We start from the raw sequence: 17,851 nt of genomic DNA, 5'->3' as shown, positions 1-17,851 counted from the left end.
TTATTGTTTAAAAAAAAATAATAATAATAATAAAAAAATAATATTCTACAAAAGAAAGGAAAAGACCATCCTTTCATACCTTTCCTTTCTGTACGATGGAAACAAGGAAGCAGGGAGGAGGTGGCCTTCCATATCTTTAGGAAAAAAATCTTCTTTCTTCATACAAAAAAATTGGATAGGGATTAGGACACCTTGTGATAGGTCGACCTTTGATTGGTCAACGGAGTGTGTCATAGAGAGTTGTTCATCTCCTATTTCACCAAGGAGTGTGTTCAGCGGAGGGTGAACGGAGAAGAGACACAGAGGTCTATAAGCAGGAGGTGGACAACCTAGGAAGCTAGGTTTTTATTAGGACTCTGATAGGAGTTAGTAGGATTAGAGAAACTATAAAAGGGGTTGCAGAGAAGTGGGAAAGCATCAGAAATTGAAAAGGGGTAGAGAAATTGAGAGTCAGAGAACGTGATTGTGAAGGAAGGATTCAGAGATTTGAAGGGTAAACTTCTTGTTCCTTGATTATTTAGATTTTTCGAATTTAATTTTCCTTAGTTGAATTGAAATTGCCATGAGATATATTTGGAATTCTTAGTTTTAATTAGGGTTTTCTACTGTTCAATGAACTAATCTGAACTTGAATTAGAGTTGGGTAATTCGGATTGGGTGTGTAGATCAATTTTCTTGATCAAGGGTTTGGTTAAAAAAAAATCAGTTTCTTGTTAATGTTGAGTCATGTTATATTTGGGTGTTGTATACATGATTTCTGGATTACTTGGAAATATTTTGGGTTTTATTATATGAATTGGAAGTGTACTGTGATGTAAGTTGCAGAAAATTTCAGTGAAAATTCAAGTTTTTAGTGGTCTTATTTTGCTCTAAATTCGTAGGTCTTTATGTGCTTCTTTGGAGAAAACTTTTATGGTGTTGAAAATATATATGTCCATGATTGTAACCCAATTGTTTTCACTCAGTTCCGTTGAGTTTTGGTTGATCAAAACCTTATTTAAACTTGGGTCGCGAGCTGCCAAACAGCAGCAGAAAACTGGGTTTCCAGTTTCAAGACTCCATTTTTCTCTTAGCATAACTTCCAATTTAGAGCTCCGTTTTCTGCAAACTTTATATGCTTTTAAAGTACATAACACGAACTTCAAAACCCATGTAATATTACACGATTTGGTTTAGTTTTGAAGGTTTGAAAATGAGTCTAAACTTGGTTCAATAGTGCTGTTTTTCTGCAGATTTTGTGAAGATGCAAAGTTCTGTTTTTAGCACACCTAATTTCTTTCCCAGATTCCTTTCTAGTCCTCTTGACTTGATTTGAGTGACATTATTTGAGTTATAAGATTCCAGAATTTATGTACTTTCTTTAGATAATATCAATTTTGTGGTTGAACACTTAGTTTGGTTTCTAATATGTGTTACTTGTATATTTTTGGTTGTATTTTTGCGTTCTGATTAGGTTTTTCAGAGAAGCAAAATTAATCGAATTCAAGGTAGGGGGTTCTGGGAAACCTTCTATATATATATATATATGAATTTAAATATTTCTTACTTAAGTATATATACAAGTTTGATATACATGTTGTTATTGGAATAATGAATGTTCGAAATGAAATTTGGGTCCATGATGTGGGAGTAAAGTGGGATTGTTGGAAAGAACTTCAGGAATCTAAGGTGGTGACTATTAGTTTTGTGTAGTTGAGCCAAACTCTTAGTAGGTACCAGGTCTCAGGCGAGCCCACAGTGCACAGATTCTTTAAGGGTAATTCGGGACTGGAGACGAAGAGTTTAGGCAAGATGACTAACAAAAAGGGGAGTTCGGGGATGTTTAGGGATGGGGGTTAGTTCATATATTTAAACACTCGGGATCAAGTGGTATAAGTACGGAATGGGACGTACAAGGTCTGGGTGTTTAGTTATGTGGATTAACGGGTATAGTTAAGGCATTTGCATTGCATACTTATGCACCATTCTGATTTTGGTTTTAGTTCTGTTATCTTAATTATACTTTATTATTTTAGTAATGAAGGTATATGTCCCTACTGAGCTTTTTAAGCTCACCCTAATGAAATTTTGCAGGTACAGAACCAGAAACCTAAAAGTCTGCTTGCTGTCTTTTGTGTAATTATGTAGAAGAAATAAAAAGATGAGCTTGTTGGATTTTGCTCTCTTGTTTGAATAAAGAACTACTTTTGTGTGAACTTTGAGTAGTTCATAAGTTGTAATTTTGGCTGAAACTTTCAATAATGAATATGTTATTCAGTTAATTTTATTTCCAAGTGAGTTATACATGCTTTTATTTCATGTCACATTCTTAATTATATTAGTTAAGCTTATAATTAAGGTGTGATTCACGTTCTAAACCAAGGTTTACGTTAATCCTTGGGTTGGGGCGTGACAGACATGTGTCAACATCAGAAGCCAATCACAACACGACACGTGTCAATGTCAGAATGAAACTAGAAACTCTCTTCTATAAATAAAGATCATTCTCTCACAATATTTCCGAATGTCATTTGTACTAAATCATTCACTTGTACTCACTAAATAAGAGCTTGAACCTATGTACTTGTGTAAACCCTTCATAATTAATGAGAACTCCTCTACTCCGTGGACGTAGCCAATCTGGGTGAACCACGTACATCTTATGTTTGCTTCCCTATCTCTATCCATTTACATATTTATCCATACTAGTAACCGAAGCAATCTAGCGAAGGTCACAAACTCAACAAATATATAGTTTCATATTTTGTGATGGGCAGCCTAAAATGCCTTAGAAACCAAGGGTCTTAATTGTTCAAAGCAACAAACAAGTGAAAGAAATATTTGAGGAAACAAGTTTATTCTCATTAGGAAAATGTTTGGTTGCTTGTATGGACAGAATCATTTGTCTTTGTATGCAAATTATAATTTAACATGCGTGCAAAAACCTAAGAGTTAACATTTTGTATTTTTATCAAGTCTTTTTTAATTTTTTTTTTTAAATTGTGAGACTATGGTTGACATGTAACAAGGAATACCTCGTGCAAAGAAGCATTTTCCCACTAAGTGGGGTTAGCTATATGAATCCTAGAACGTCATTGCGCTCGGTTCTGTGTCATGTCATCCGTTAGATCCAAGTACTCTAAGTCTTTTCTTAGAGTCTCTTCCAAAGTTTTCCTTGGTCTTCCTCTACCCTTTCGACCTTGGACCTTTGTCCTGTAGTCGCATCTTCTAACCGGAGCATCAGTATGCCTTCTTTGCACATTTTCAAACCACCGTAACCGATTTTCTCTCATCTTTCCTTCAATTTCGGCTTCTTCTACTTTACCTCTGATATCCTCATTCCTAATCTTATCCTTTCTCGCGTGCCCACACATCCAACGAAGCATCCTCATCTCTGCTACACCCATTTTATGTACGTGTTGATGCTTCACCGCCCAACATTCTGTGCCATACAGCATCGCCGGCCTTATTGCCGTCCTATAAAAAAATTTCTTGAGCTTCAGTGGCAAACAACAATCACCCAACACGCCGAATGCACTCTTCCACTTCATCCATCCAGCTTGTATTATATGGTTGATGTCTCCATCTAATTCTCCATTCTTTTGCAAGATAGATCCTAGGTAGCGAAAACGGTTGCTCTTTGGTACTTCCTGATCTCCAATCCTCACCCCTAACTCATTTGGGCCTCCATTTGCACTGAACTTGCACTCTATATATTCTGTCTTTGATCGGCTTAAGTGAAGACCTTTAGATTCTAACACTTTTTTCTAAAGGTTAAACTTCACATTTACCCCTTCTTGAGTTTCATCTATCAACGCTATATCGTCTATGAAAAGCATACACCAAGGAATATCATCTTGAATATGTCCCGTTAACTCATCAATTACTAATGCAAAAAGGTAAGGACTTAAGAATGAGCCTTGATGTAACCCTACAGTTATGGGAAAGCTTTCGGTTTGTCCTTCATGAGTTCTTACGGCAGTCTTTGCTCCATCATACATATCCTTTATAGCTTGGATATATGCTACTCGTACTCATTTCTTCTCTAAAATCCTCCAAAGAATGTCTCTTAGGACCCTATTATACGCTTTTTCCAAATCTATAAAGACCATGTGTAAATTCTTTTTTCTATCTCTATATCTTTCCATCAATCTTCGTAAGAGATGGATTGCCTCCATGGTTGAGTGTCCTGATATGAACCCGAATTGATTGTCCGAAACCCGTGTCTCTTGCCTCAATCTATGCTCAATGACTCTCTCCCAAAGCTTCATTGTATGACTCATTAGCTTAATACCCCTATAGTTCATGCAATTTTGTACGTCGCCCTTATTTTTGTAGATAGGCACCAAAGTGCTCTTTCGCCACTCATTTGGCATCTTCTTCGTTTTCAAAATCCTATTGAAAAGGTCTGTGAGCCATGTTATACCCGTCTCTCCCAAGACTTTCCACACTTCGATCGGTATATCATCTGGACCCACTGCTTTTCTATGCTTCATCTTTTTCAAAGCTACAACCACTTCTTCTTTCTTGATTCGGTGGTAAAATGAGTAGTTTATACACTCTTCCAAATAGTATTCACCAATTAAAAAATAATAATACATCTACCACACGGCTATATAGCCTATATTGTGTTATAAGTTTATTAATATTATAACACATGCATCTATTCATTAATATTTTATAAAATATAAGGACTTGTTTGAAAGTGTTCTTAAAATGATTGAAAGTGTTTTCAGAGAAAATATTTTTAGGTTCCAAAAGCATTTGAAGTACTTCATAGAAAAATCATTAGTTATGTGTTTCTTTCATGAAGTACTTCAAATGCTTTTTCAGGATTCACTTTTGTAACTTTTTACTAAGGATTACAAAAGCATTTTCACAAAAATCGTTTTCAGTCATTTTAAAAACATTTTCAACATACTCTAAATTTACACATTTGCCTATATAACAACACGTGAATTAAAAATTCCATAGCGCCACGATGATCCCACCGTTCCTCTTTTATTTAGAATGTTCATTTATGTATAATATTTAGTTTAAGATTCCCAATAATAATGTTGGTGCATCCAAAAGGAAAAGCCAAGAATATTAGTTGTTTTGGGTGAAACCTTTTACGTATTTAAATGTTATAACTCAAAACATGTTTTTGTTTACTTTATTAAGCTTATCGTTTGGCTTAAAATGATCATTGTTTGCACTTATAATTATTTAAGGAAACTTTAAAAAAAAATATATCTATCAATTGTTTTTTCTGTGCTTGAATTGTCCATCAATTGTTAATAGAAAAAAGTATTGTATTCGGAGCCTCTGCTTTTTAAGGTGAGATGCTTTTTACTAATAAATTATTTTCTTCGTGCAAGGTGCTAATTAGCAATTAAAAACTAGAGACTTACTTAACATCAATGGGGGAGCTAGAATTTTTTTACCGGGTGGGCTAGCTTAAAGATTTAAATCTTTATAAGCAAAGAAAAATTTTCACATTATCAGCTAGCTTAAGAAAATTTTCACAAGATGAACCAAGAATTTTCGTTATTCAAACAAATTCAAACTTGTGCATGTACAAGAAGGGATGAGAAAAAAGATATGAGAAAAATAGATAGTTTGTAAACTGTATTATATAATTAAACCAAGAGAATTCGAATCAATAACTAATTATATGGTGGGCCACATTCGAAAATCAGTAAAAACTACATGTAAAATTTTATTTTCTACCGAAAGCTATCTAGGCTACAGCCTAGGGTAGCCCTTAATGTGGCTCCACCGGTGCTTAACACATAAATGAAGAAATAATAGAAGTAATATAAGAACTAGAGACTTAGTTCGCTAATGAAGATATCAAAGTCAAACAATTTTAAGTGAATGAAACTGAAAAATTCATAGACCAAAATATATCGCTTTCGTCAATTGTTTTCAGCAAAAATTAGCATAGTCCCTCCGCTTGTTCTATTTTTTTTTCTTTTTTTTTTTCTTTATATTATTAATAAAATCTAGTAGAGAGGTGACGAGCGCAGGGTTTCTAGGTGCAACGGTTATTTCTCTTTCGATGGAGGGTTGGTGCTTTGCACACAATTGTTAACGAAGAGTTAAATGTCGCCTATTCCTTCTCTACAAAATTCATGTAAAAAAAAAAAGATATGAAAGTCAAAGAAAAGTACAATTAAGATAGGCTAATTATATTAACACTCCACAAATTGTTGAATAAACCCCACAAACTTAATACACCTCACATTTGCTTTTTCACTTAAAAATTATCTTAATACACCTCACTTACTTTCCCATAATACCCCCACACCCCACATTCTTAGTATACATCTTATATTTTGTACATACACCCCACGTTTTCTTTACACCCCACATTTCTCAAATCTTATAACACTCATTTTTAATTTTCAGGGATTGAATCTAACTATATGAACACTAAAAGATGAATATGAATATAGAAGTTTAAATAATGCAGCAAACGCAAGATTAAATAATTATCGATGTCATCGAAATCACTAAAACAATGAAAACTATGAAGTCTTACCTCATGTGAAACTCCTGAAACATCGATTTCATGTTCCATTCGTCAAAAATAATTTTTCTTAATCAACATGTTTGATAGTTGAGAAGATAAATAATACGCTAAAAGTGATTTAGGGTGTATTTAAAAATCTTTATTTTTTTTTAAAACCTAATAAGGTCAAAATTGTAATTGCATAGTGGAGTAAATAAGTTATTTAATATTAAATTTTAATGTGTGGTGCATTCAACATTTTGTGGGGTGTTAATATAAAAACCCTTAAGATAAGCACTACGTTATTAATCTGTCCTTATTAATATTCTCTTTTGTTAATCACTATATACTAATAAATTATTACGTATTTAACGTTTATCATGTGAATAATATGAATAGTATAAACAACGGTTGATTCATGATAATATTATTAGTCCTCCTATTATGACGTCTCTCTCGGGGATATGATGAAGTCGATAACCATGCCTCAGTATTTTTGGCGCATTTGGCGGAACGTCTTGATCCCACAATAATCACGCTCAAGGAGAATCTTAGATTAAAGTTGAAGAGTATAATATAATGATGTGACTATAAACACTTCCATACACGTTCTCCTCGTTCTAATCTTATATATAAACAAAACAACAAGCTTTTCCAAGATTCCTAATTAAAGATTAAGCAATAGGTCATTCATTCCATTAAATTAAACAACAACAAAGCTTTATACCATTAAAGGGTTCGATTGTATGAATTATATAACTCTATTGCGCTCTGTTTTACACCAAGTCTTCCGTTAGCTTGAAGTACTTTATAATTTTCTTATAATCATTCATAGTCTTCCTAGATTTTCCTCTACCTCTTTTGCTATGAGTATTCGTCACATAGTTGCATCTTCTAACCGGAACATTTGTAAGTCTTCAGTACAAGTATCCAAACAATCTTAACCGCCTTTCTCTGATTTTATCTTTAATTACTCTCACTCCTACTTTAGTTCGTATATCCTCGTTTAATCATATCTTTTCACGTGTGCCTACACATCCAACGAACCATTAAATTAAATTGATGTACCAAAATGTAATTGTAATTTTTTATATAGGAAACTTCATTCTAATCCTTGGCAAATATGACTTTTAAACTAAAACCATAAGAAGATCAAAATCTAATTCTAGTCCCATTATACATTAATCACCTCATTTATTAATTATATTTTGATGTTTTAATTATTTCTCTTTTTCTTCCTAATTTTAATGTATTAATTATATTTCATTTATAATTATAATTTTCATTTCGTTCATCATAATATATTTTGTTGTAGACATTTAGATAAACTAATTTTTGTTATACAATATATTTCAATATACTTTGTCTTCTTCATTTAGGTACATTAATTCATTTCATATACTTTAGTATATCAATTTCGGTACACACATTTAGGTACATTAATTCACTATATACATTTTGGTAAATAAATTTCGATACTAATATTTAGGTACATTAATTCAATATAATATATTTCGTACTAACATTTAAGTATGTTATTTGAGACTTCAAGTATGAAGAATGTTAAATAAAATTAATAAATTTAAAAAACATTTTTTGGTAAAAAAATAAATTAAAATGTATATATTAATAAGTTCAAATGTTTAATGGGAGACATTGAATGAAATACTCATTAATTAATTTGAATTAAGAACACATCAAGGAAATATAATCAATATGTAATCTAACATTAAATTTTTATTATTTTTCAATTATTTTCAAAAATTGAAGTTAAAAACTCCTGTTTTATATCGGGTCCCATGCCGTACAAACCTTTGCCAAACCATGCCAATTTTAAATCCCACCAAAATATTCTCTTCTTTGCCATTAATTGATTTAAATTAAGAAAAAGAGCTTCTACTTTTTTCATGTGAAATCCGAGTTGTAACAACTTGATGTGTAATGACCAATACAATGATGCCACGCCGGTGATGTGTAAAGACGAATATGATGATGCCACTAAGTTTGGACTCTCTTTTTAGCATTTATTTTTTTTGGTTAAATGATAAATTTGTTTAATTAGATGTTAATTAGAGAGCCAACGGATTCAAACTGACGTTGTGATACAAAAGTAATATTCATCTTCACTATTGTAGTAAATGATCACTCGGCATTATTTTTATTAATTATTTTTAGGATTTGTTTTTTACTAGTTTAATTGAAGATGAGAAAAAGGGCGATATCGTTAGTGGCCACGTGTTGAAAGATTATAGGCTGGCACGAATATGGTCTACAGAACCCACCCCACAAGTTCCGGTGTTTCGTCGAGGCATTCATCACGTGCATGAAAATAACAAGTTGAAGTTGCATTTTATTTAGGTGGACAAAAACGTAAACCGCCATCGTTGGGAGAAATTTTTAATTGTGATGGGAACATAGATAGTATATTACGTGTTCTTGGTGAAAAAATTTATTTTTTTAAGTTATTAACTTTTTAACACACATATCCTACTATTTATATAGTGACACGTGATGTACTACCTCGTGTGCCGATCACATTAAAATATCTTTCGAAGGTTGGCAACTGAATTTCTAGGAAACCTGCACCGCCGCCAACCCATGGTCCAAATCCTCCTGGCAGGTTGGGCTGCACCGCCGCCAACCCAAAGTTGACCGTAAAATTATAACTAAAGCTTTTGATTTTTTTGGATAATGCGAAAACAAATATTTTGTAAATAAAAGTATGTAATAGTATAGTACTCAAATCTTGATACAAGCAACTGAGGTTACTATTCCTTTTTTCAATCGTGCAATTCCAAAAACCATATTACCATGGCAATATTTGAATAACATTTTAGACTATACCAAGAGTTGTTACACTATACCAACAATACTTAGACTATTCTTCTTCTTCTTCCTTCACACAACCTTCATCGATGTAACTTATTCAGCTATTTCCTCCTTCCTCAACACCTAATCTCGAGGTGTTGCCCCAAAATCTTTCGTAGAACCTTAAAAATTGATCCCTCAAAAGTTTAGTTATCGTATTAAACCGTGCCTACTAACTATTTTAGAAATAGTTTTTGTTGTGAAGTACCGCCTATGCCTTTTCTTTTTTCTAGTGCTTTTTATTTTAAGTGAAAGGATAAAAGAGAACAACACCACCATTTTAACATCTAAGGTAAGCTTTAACCTATACCGTTTTAATATCTTAAATCGGTCCCTGCATAGGTTAAAGTTTTTCAAAGTGCAGACCATGTCTAACCACGCAAATTGAACCCGCAAAATATTATCTTCTCTACCATTTAATTCATGCAAAATTGTTGAATGAATATTTTCCACACTTTTCATGCAGAAATGTGTAGTTGATGTAAAGATGGATAGGATCACTCCTAAGGCCATCTCCAACCGATGGCTGGCCAGAGGGCTCGTTTTAGCCCTCTGGCCCTCCAAGATTCTCCAAGATATTAATATTTTAATGAACAGTACAGGGCCATATTTGCCTCCGTCTCCAACCGAGGGCCAGAGGACCAGAGGGCTCGTTTTAGCCCTGTAAAAAAAAACCGTCTCCAACCGAGGGCCAAAGGGCCATAGGGCCAAACATAATTTATTATTTAAAAACTACAACTTAATTTTATTTAAAAATCATGTTGGTTAGTGTTGTATAATTTTTATGTCGGTTAATGTTATTTAATGTTGTTTCATATTGTTTAATGTTGTTTCATGTTACTTAATTTAATTTAATGTTGTATAATGGCTTAGGAAGTTATAGGAAAAAATTAGAATTTAAAAAAAATATGAAACAAATTTTGTGAAATAGAAGTTATAGGAAAAAATGGAATTTAAAAAAAAAATATGAAACAAATTTTGTAAAATAGAAGTTATATGAAAAAAATATGAACCAAATTTTGTAAAATATAAGTTATAGGAAAAAAATAGAATTAAAAAAAAATTGAAACAAATTTTGTAAAATAGAAGTTATAGGAAGTTATAGAAAAAAAAAGAAAAAAAAAGGTTTAAATTCATAAAAAAAAAAAAGGTTTAAATTCATAAAAAAAAAAAAAGGATTTACAACGGCTAGTGGCGCTAGCCGTTGGAAGTTTGAATTCAAAATGTTATTTCTGTCGGTTGTAACCGACAGAAATAATATATATTATATTATTTCTGTCGGTTACAACCGACAGAAATAAGAAACATTAAAAAAAAAAAAGCCAGCCCGGGGCTGGCTGGCTGGCCGAAAGCAGCCAGCCCTCCAGCCCTCCAACCCTCTCCGATCCCGTGGGGCCCTCCCAGATTCCCGAGCCCTCTGGCCTAGCCCTCGGTTGGAGACGGTTTTAGGGCTATTTTCGGCCCTCTGGCCCTCTGGACCCTTCGGTTGGAGATGGCCTAATTAAACTGGTGCCGTCTCCGGCTCAGCACAACTTTATTCATTGAGGATTTTGATCGCGTGCATGAAAATAAGAAGTTGAAATTATATTTTTCTCAGGCTATACACACACATAGATGTTACTAGCTAAAAATCAGGGACATTGCTAGCTAGAAATTTCTTCTAATGGAAGCAACCGGAAAAACAACTAACAAAGTCTTATTATGGTTATACCCAGTATGACAATGGAGATGATTTCAAATGATGCTATATCACAATTTCAATGTTACAAAAGTTTCAGTGTAGCAATGGAAAGAAACAAAGTGTAGAAAAAATAAAATAATACAGAAGAGTTTTCTATTTGAATGTCGAACAAGTGCACTTTTGCTTACATAATGTTTAATATCAGAGTATGTGTGATATTTGATACTTATACTTTCTTCAAATATTGCAAGTGCAAATATATATATCTGTAGTCTGCACCTTGACAATAAATTACTTAAGTTAGAGCATCTATCCCAAGTAGGCCATTGTTTGCTCCCTCCATGCTAAAAACTTGGTTTACCAAAACTGATGCTTAGAGATACAAATTTTCTTTTTTCCGGAAATTGTCTTCCAATTTTTAATGTGGTGATTCTTTTCTTCTGGTAACATGGAAGAAGAAGAAAAAAGAAACACCAAGGAATTAGTCTAGTTCTAGCGACTCCAGAGCAGTCATTTGAAAGAGTTTGAACTATACAGGAATGAGACTCTGCAAACTCTTGAAAATTCATCTCACTATTAAACCCAATTTAGCTAAACCACTAACTGCAAAATTACGTTCTCTACGAACATACTGCAAATTACAACTCTAATCCTCTATAATCAAATTTCTGTACTTCAAGACAAAACCATAGAAAGAATGATTAAAGCTACACGAATTATGAATACGAGAGATCACCAAAGCAAAACCATCCTTCACAATATGGTGACTCTTGTGAGAATGTAATGTCACATCTTACTTTCAAGGAAAAGGAAATTTCCGCTACAATGTTACAATGTTGAATTATTGATAATGATGTCGGGGTGGTGGCATGCATAATGCGAAACACATGATATATATGTTCCTCATTTTAGTTGTCAAATTCTTTTAGCTTGTGTCAAAATTTGTTACAAATAATCGGTTACAGCAGTAGTACCGCTTTTTCGGTTTCTGGACCAGAAAGTGGATAATGTTCCCGGATCATTTTCTTAGGAATCCTAGGGATTCTGTGATCTGAATCGTCTATCGTATATCATACGGTCAGTTTTTATTATGTACTATTTATATTTAATTTTAAATTTTAAAATTATTTCTGACCGCACTATATACGATGGACGGTTCAGATCACAGGATCTCTAGGAAAAGATCCTCTCTTTTCCAATGTTCATAACATTTCATTAAATACAACAACAAACGGATCATTTTCTTAGGGATCCCATGATCATATGCATTTATCGTACATCATGCGGTCAAAAATTATTTAAAATTTAAAATTAAATATAAATAGCATCTAACGAAAACTAACTACACGATGAATAGACATGACCACTTGATTTCCCGAATCCCCAAAAAAAGGATATGGCAAGGATCCTTTTCCCACAACAACTATTTCTCCACAACAATATAATCACAAGTATAAAAAAAATTTATTTTTATGTTTTGACTTATATTAACTTTTTGGCATCTTGCAGTTACAATTGATAAAAAAAGTATTCGTTAAAATTTTAATTTGGAACTTCAACGAAAAGTTCCCAGTATTGTTCACTTTAATGAAAAACCACATTTTTACACTAAAAAGTCAATCATAGTACTATTTAATTTACCCTTTATTTTATCCTTATCATTAAAACTCAAATATTTTTTCATTAGTTTTCCTATTTTAATAAACTCTGATGTATTTTATATGATAAGATTTTAATTATTAAATTTTAATAATTGAATTGTTAATTAATAAAAAAATCTAACGATAAAAACCAACTGTGTATAACTGCACTATAGCATATTAGAAAATCTCAAAAAAATAGAAACTATTTCATTAAAACTGACAAATAACAAATATAGTATTCAAGAGAAGGAGCCACTTAAACTACGGTACAGTGATATTTCTTTTCTCTCATAAGTGAGAAGGCTTAACTTTGATTCTCGCCAAATGCGAATTTGAACCAAATAATTGCTAACCCATTATGAGGCTAAGCCCATCATTTCTCCTTAGTGTAGATAATATTGTTTGTTAAAAACAAAAAATAAATAAAAAAGGAAAAAGGAAAAACGTGCCGCTATTTAGAATCACGAGCTTGATTTTGCATATCAGAGATTTGGAGACACCACCACCTTATGTCAAGCGTGGCCACCAGTCATTGTTATGGTCAAGGGATATACAATTCAATTACATATTGAAGAAAGTTGAGGTGCTATTGTAAAACTAATTGGTAAATGCGGAGTAACCAAATTACTTTTATGCACACTTAAGGCGATGTGGTATTCATACTCTCAACACGCTCTCTCATGGGTAATGACGGAGCTAGGTAGAGAGCTACATTGGGCTCTAGCCTAGGGGAGTTTTATGCTCTAATTTATTTTACCTCATATAATTTTTCATTTTTTTTTCCAGTTTAGCCACCTCTAGCCCACCCATATTCACATTGAAAAGCTCAATGTCATTGATCATACAACAAACTTCCTTGATCCAAATGAGTTCAATGTTATATATATTTTTTTTGTTTTTATTATCATAAGTTGGTTCAATACTGTTATTCTTTTTCTTTTTAAATTGCTTCATAGTTGTTTTTCTCATTAATTGGACAACAATAACATCTCATTTGATCATTCATTAGTCTCCTTATAGAAGTTAACTTATGCAGTAAAAATAAATAAAAATATTAGCCCATCTGATAAAAAATTCCTGACTCCGTCCTTGCTCACGGGTGGTAAATTTTCAAGTCTAACAAGTTAACAAAGGATGACGTGGATCATGTGTGGTCGTTGGACTTCACATGTGGGATAACCTGCTATGGTACCATGAAGAAAATTGAGATTCTACCATAAAACTAATTGGCAACGTGAGAGTAGTCCAATTACGTAGATCACATGTGGGACAACATGCTTTGATACAATGAAGAAGTTGAGATTCCACCATAAAATCAACTAGCAATATGGGAAGTAGCCTAATTAGTTATAAGCACATGCAAGATCCCTTTTTTCCTCTATGTGGGATTCATACTCCCAACACGCCCTCTCAGTTGTGGTGAATTTTCAAGCCTAACACGTGAATAACACATATTGAGTGACATGGATCACGTTGTGGCCGTTGGCTTCACATGTGGAACAACCTGCTATGATACCATATTAACTACATTGTGAAAAATCAAAGAATGCTGAAGAATTGAGAAAGATGACGAACTAGAAAGAGAGAGAATTGAAGAGGAAAATAAAGAAGAATGAACTTGCTTTTCTGTATTGACTGAATGATTCTTAGTTACAACAGATAGCTCATAAGCTATTTATACAAACATGCTACTAACTGACTGCTTCATAGACTTCGAACTATACTAGCAATCTAATGCACCAGATGATGTTACATGTCACCAAGTCAATTACATCACATGATAACATATGTCACTTAGAAGATTATAGGTTAATATTACAAAAGAAAGAAGATTTATAGATTAAGGTACAAAAAGATAATGAATTCAATACATTATGCACCCTATAATATAAATATATTACTAATAGTTTGTTGGAATGATGTATATGCGTTAATCGTGCATTATAAATCTTCACTCTTCTATTATACGTGCCAGTCCTCTTAGACATGAGTCTAGGTTTATCGTTCACTTTTAAAACAATAATTTGATTTGTATAAAAATAAGGAGAAATTAGGTTTACATCCTTCTTTTTTCTACTCCATTGATTAAAATCCTATTCATTTTCAATTTTTGATCAAGGTCATTGGATATTAATAACATCATTAATTATTTGAATAATAAAATATTTTTATTTTTAAATAGATTCCTTTAGTGTTAAAAATGTTACAATTAGTATATTTATATTTATGGCGAAATTTTTATCATATATTTTTATTTTTAGTTTGTACCTATTTTTAATCTATACCATTTTTTTTTTCATTTTTAATTTGTACCCATATATTAGTTTCTTTTTGTGCCCATATTTTTTAAAGTTTTATTTGTGTTTGTACCCATGTGTATACCGTCACGTAACATTATATATGTAATCAATGATTGAAAAATTACATATGGTATATTTATGTTTTATGCCTAAACTTTGTATCATATATTTATATTTTTAGTTTGTACCCACTTTTAATTTGCAACATTTTTTTAAATTTGTAGTATTTTCTTTTTAGTTTTATTTTGTACCCATGTATTAATTTCTTTTAGCGCCTATATTTTTTTAAAATTCATTTGTACTCATAATTTTTTAATCTTTTATCTGTACACTAATTTATTTATAATGTACTCATTCTTGTTTATTAATGTACCACTTTGTTCTATGTGAAATTGTTGACCCTAAAAACTACCAAGCCTACGTGGCGCGCAGGTCGAGTAATCTATGAGCTAACTACGTCCTTCGGTTGTGTGCGGGGCGTGCCAACTCGTCGGCCGAGGAGTAAAATATGTTGATGTCGTGTTGGGTGCGCTGCTGACTTATGGATCTTGCGATTGCGGCCAAGGAAGGAACTTGTCTCGACCTTCGGGTCCTAGAGCCTGAAGACAAGACTGCTAACTTAGCGAAGTTCAATATCAAATTCGGCTTCCAATGTGCCAAATGTAGTAACTCGTAACACCTCACTTCGCCGAGAATGCTGATGAGATGACCTCGACCAACAAGGATTCGGAAATCCTTCTCGACTGAGACTTGGATAAGTAACCAGTCGGCCTCGACGCAGTGCTATTTATGCCAACTGAAGATGCTGCGAGATCGGCTGATTCTACGGTGACAATGTTGTTTATGCCAACTGAAGATATCACCGGTTGCCTCCACAGTACTATTTATGCCAACTGAAGATGTGTCGGCGAAAAAGAAAATAAAAAAAATCTCAAAGTTGTTGAGATAGTTTGCGCATGGCCGTTTTGTGTGTTGAATTGGAGGTCTCTGAATAGTTGCACGGTGTCTCATATTTATAGGAGAAAATGTTATGTGGCGCTGCTTCACGCTAGTATTTGATTTCAACTCAAACTCACTAGCTAGAACTTTAGTCAACGACTTCTCTCAAAGTAAATGAAAGCCTATCCTTCAAATACCATCATCCTCTGACTCTGCTTCAGAGACTCCTAGTCCAACAAGAACTCAATTTCCATCACATTGATCCATGTGTAGCCATGCACAGATAACAATAATCCCAAAAAGCACACCACGTGACCAAAACCACAACATCAAAAAGGCATATCCCATCTATACTTTAGATGATAATTATCCCATCTGCATCCATATTTATCTGCTCCATTCACCATGACTTTTCAAACCTCATTTAAACCACCACCTCGGGATGCTAGTTCCTGGCACCTACACCAAAATGTTTATCCATATTTAAATATATAATAATCAATTTGCAGCATACAAATCATCCACACTGATCCCATCCACATATTCATACGCCAAACATCCAGATCGACTTGAATTATGCCACCGTATTCCCAGCTTGGAGATCTCTCATAATACATTATTATTAAAAGATTAAGATAAAAATCATAACATTATCTTTTAATAATAACAAAATGATCTTTATCTTTCTATCTAACGGTTGGGAGCCATGCTCACTCAACGGCCTTGATTGCACGGGCCGATGGTGTAAATTTGGATCCAAACAGAAATGTACCAATTTTTTTGTAAAATGTACCAATTTTTTTAACACTATGGATACATTCTTTTGCCATTTATTATTTCTTATTTTTGCATAGTTTTTTTTATCCATTTATTCAATTAAAATGTTTGAATTTTTGTATTGTAACAGTTTCTAATAGTATATAATGAGGGATTTTAAATTTATAGGATTATAAATCTCATAAAATATCAAACAATTAATGTCAAAACTATAAAACTATAAAACTATAAATATTAATTGTAATATAATGAGGTGTACAAAGTCAATGGACTTTAATCAAACTTTGAATACCATTAAGGTTTTAGTCAAATAATGTTAAGGATTAGGGACCGCATCCAAAGTATCTCTAAAAATAATGATAATTTGGAATATTACATTTGAACCCGAATACCGAAAGGACCGTGCCAGACAAAATTGTGGTTTGATACATTTCAGTTTTTTATTGGTTTCGGTATCATACTAAACCGAACTCCATATAACCAATACGGATCATTTTGTGTTTCTGAAATCGAATCGAACCGAACTGAACTAAATGATTTGTTTTAATTTTGCTTTGAGTTAATCATTTGAAACTTTGTGCATAGCAACAACATAATTATCCCTCATAAAAGTTAAACATATTAGAACTAGTAGGTGTCATTGCCTTGCTGCTCTCCCTCTCATCTCCTCTAGTTAGCCTAGTGATTTCCTTCTCTCTTTTTTTATAAAAAAAGACCAACTGATGGTTTCGTTACGGCAGTCCACAATTTCAGAGACCAAGAAAACTCACAAAGATATTTTAGTTTGAAAATCCACATGTATGTTTTAAAATGATTTTAAATAGGCTAAAATTTTGACACTGTTCGATAATAAAACCATACCACAACCGAACGTTATAGTAGTAGTACAATACCACAACTTAAAAACGACGAAACCGAACCGATAAAGAATTTCGATATTGGTATTAGTCCAACCGAACCGTACTATACCACGTCCAGCCCTACTAGCCATTAGTCTAATGGTCTTTTTTCCACACTGTTGAAAGAAGTTCCGTATCTTACTAACCAATTAAGGAACACCCTAGTGTTGAATAAAAATTGGATTCTTCCTAAAATGTCCCAAATTAAGCAACAGTTTTACTTTAAAATTCAGCAGGAAAAAGAATTGCAATGTTTTTTAATAGACCCC

General features: G+C 32.9%; 1 long non-coding RNA gene across 1 annotated transcript; it reads left to right on the top strand.

Annotated features, from left to right (window-relative positions):
* Window positions 1-73: 73 nt before the first annotated feature.
* On the top strand, window positions 74-2,266 carry LOC103412491 (uncharacterized). The gene is made up of 3 exons (XR_525716.4): window positions 74-493; window positions 1,454-1,487; window positions 2,074-2,266. It is a non-coding gene; the product is annotated as an uncharacterized lncRNA (long non-coding RNA).
* Window positions 2,267-17,851: the final 15,585 nt, after the last annotated feature.

This window comes from Malus domestica, chromosome 10 (assembly GCF_042453785.1).
Source record: "Malus domestica chromosome 10, GDT2T_hap1".
NCBI classification, from domain to species: Eukaryota; Viridiplantae; Streptophyta; class Magnoliopsida; order Rosales; family Rosaceae; genus Malus; species Malus domestica.
This window is presented reverse-complemented; position numbering and strand designations above follow the sequence as displayed.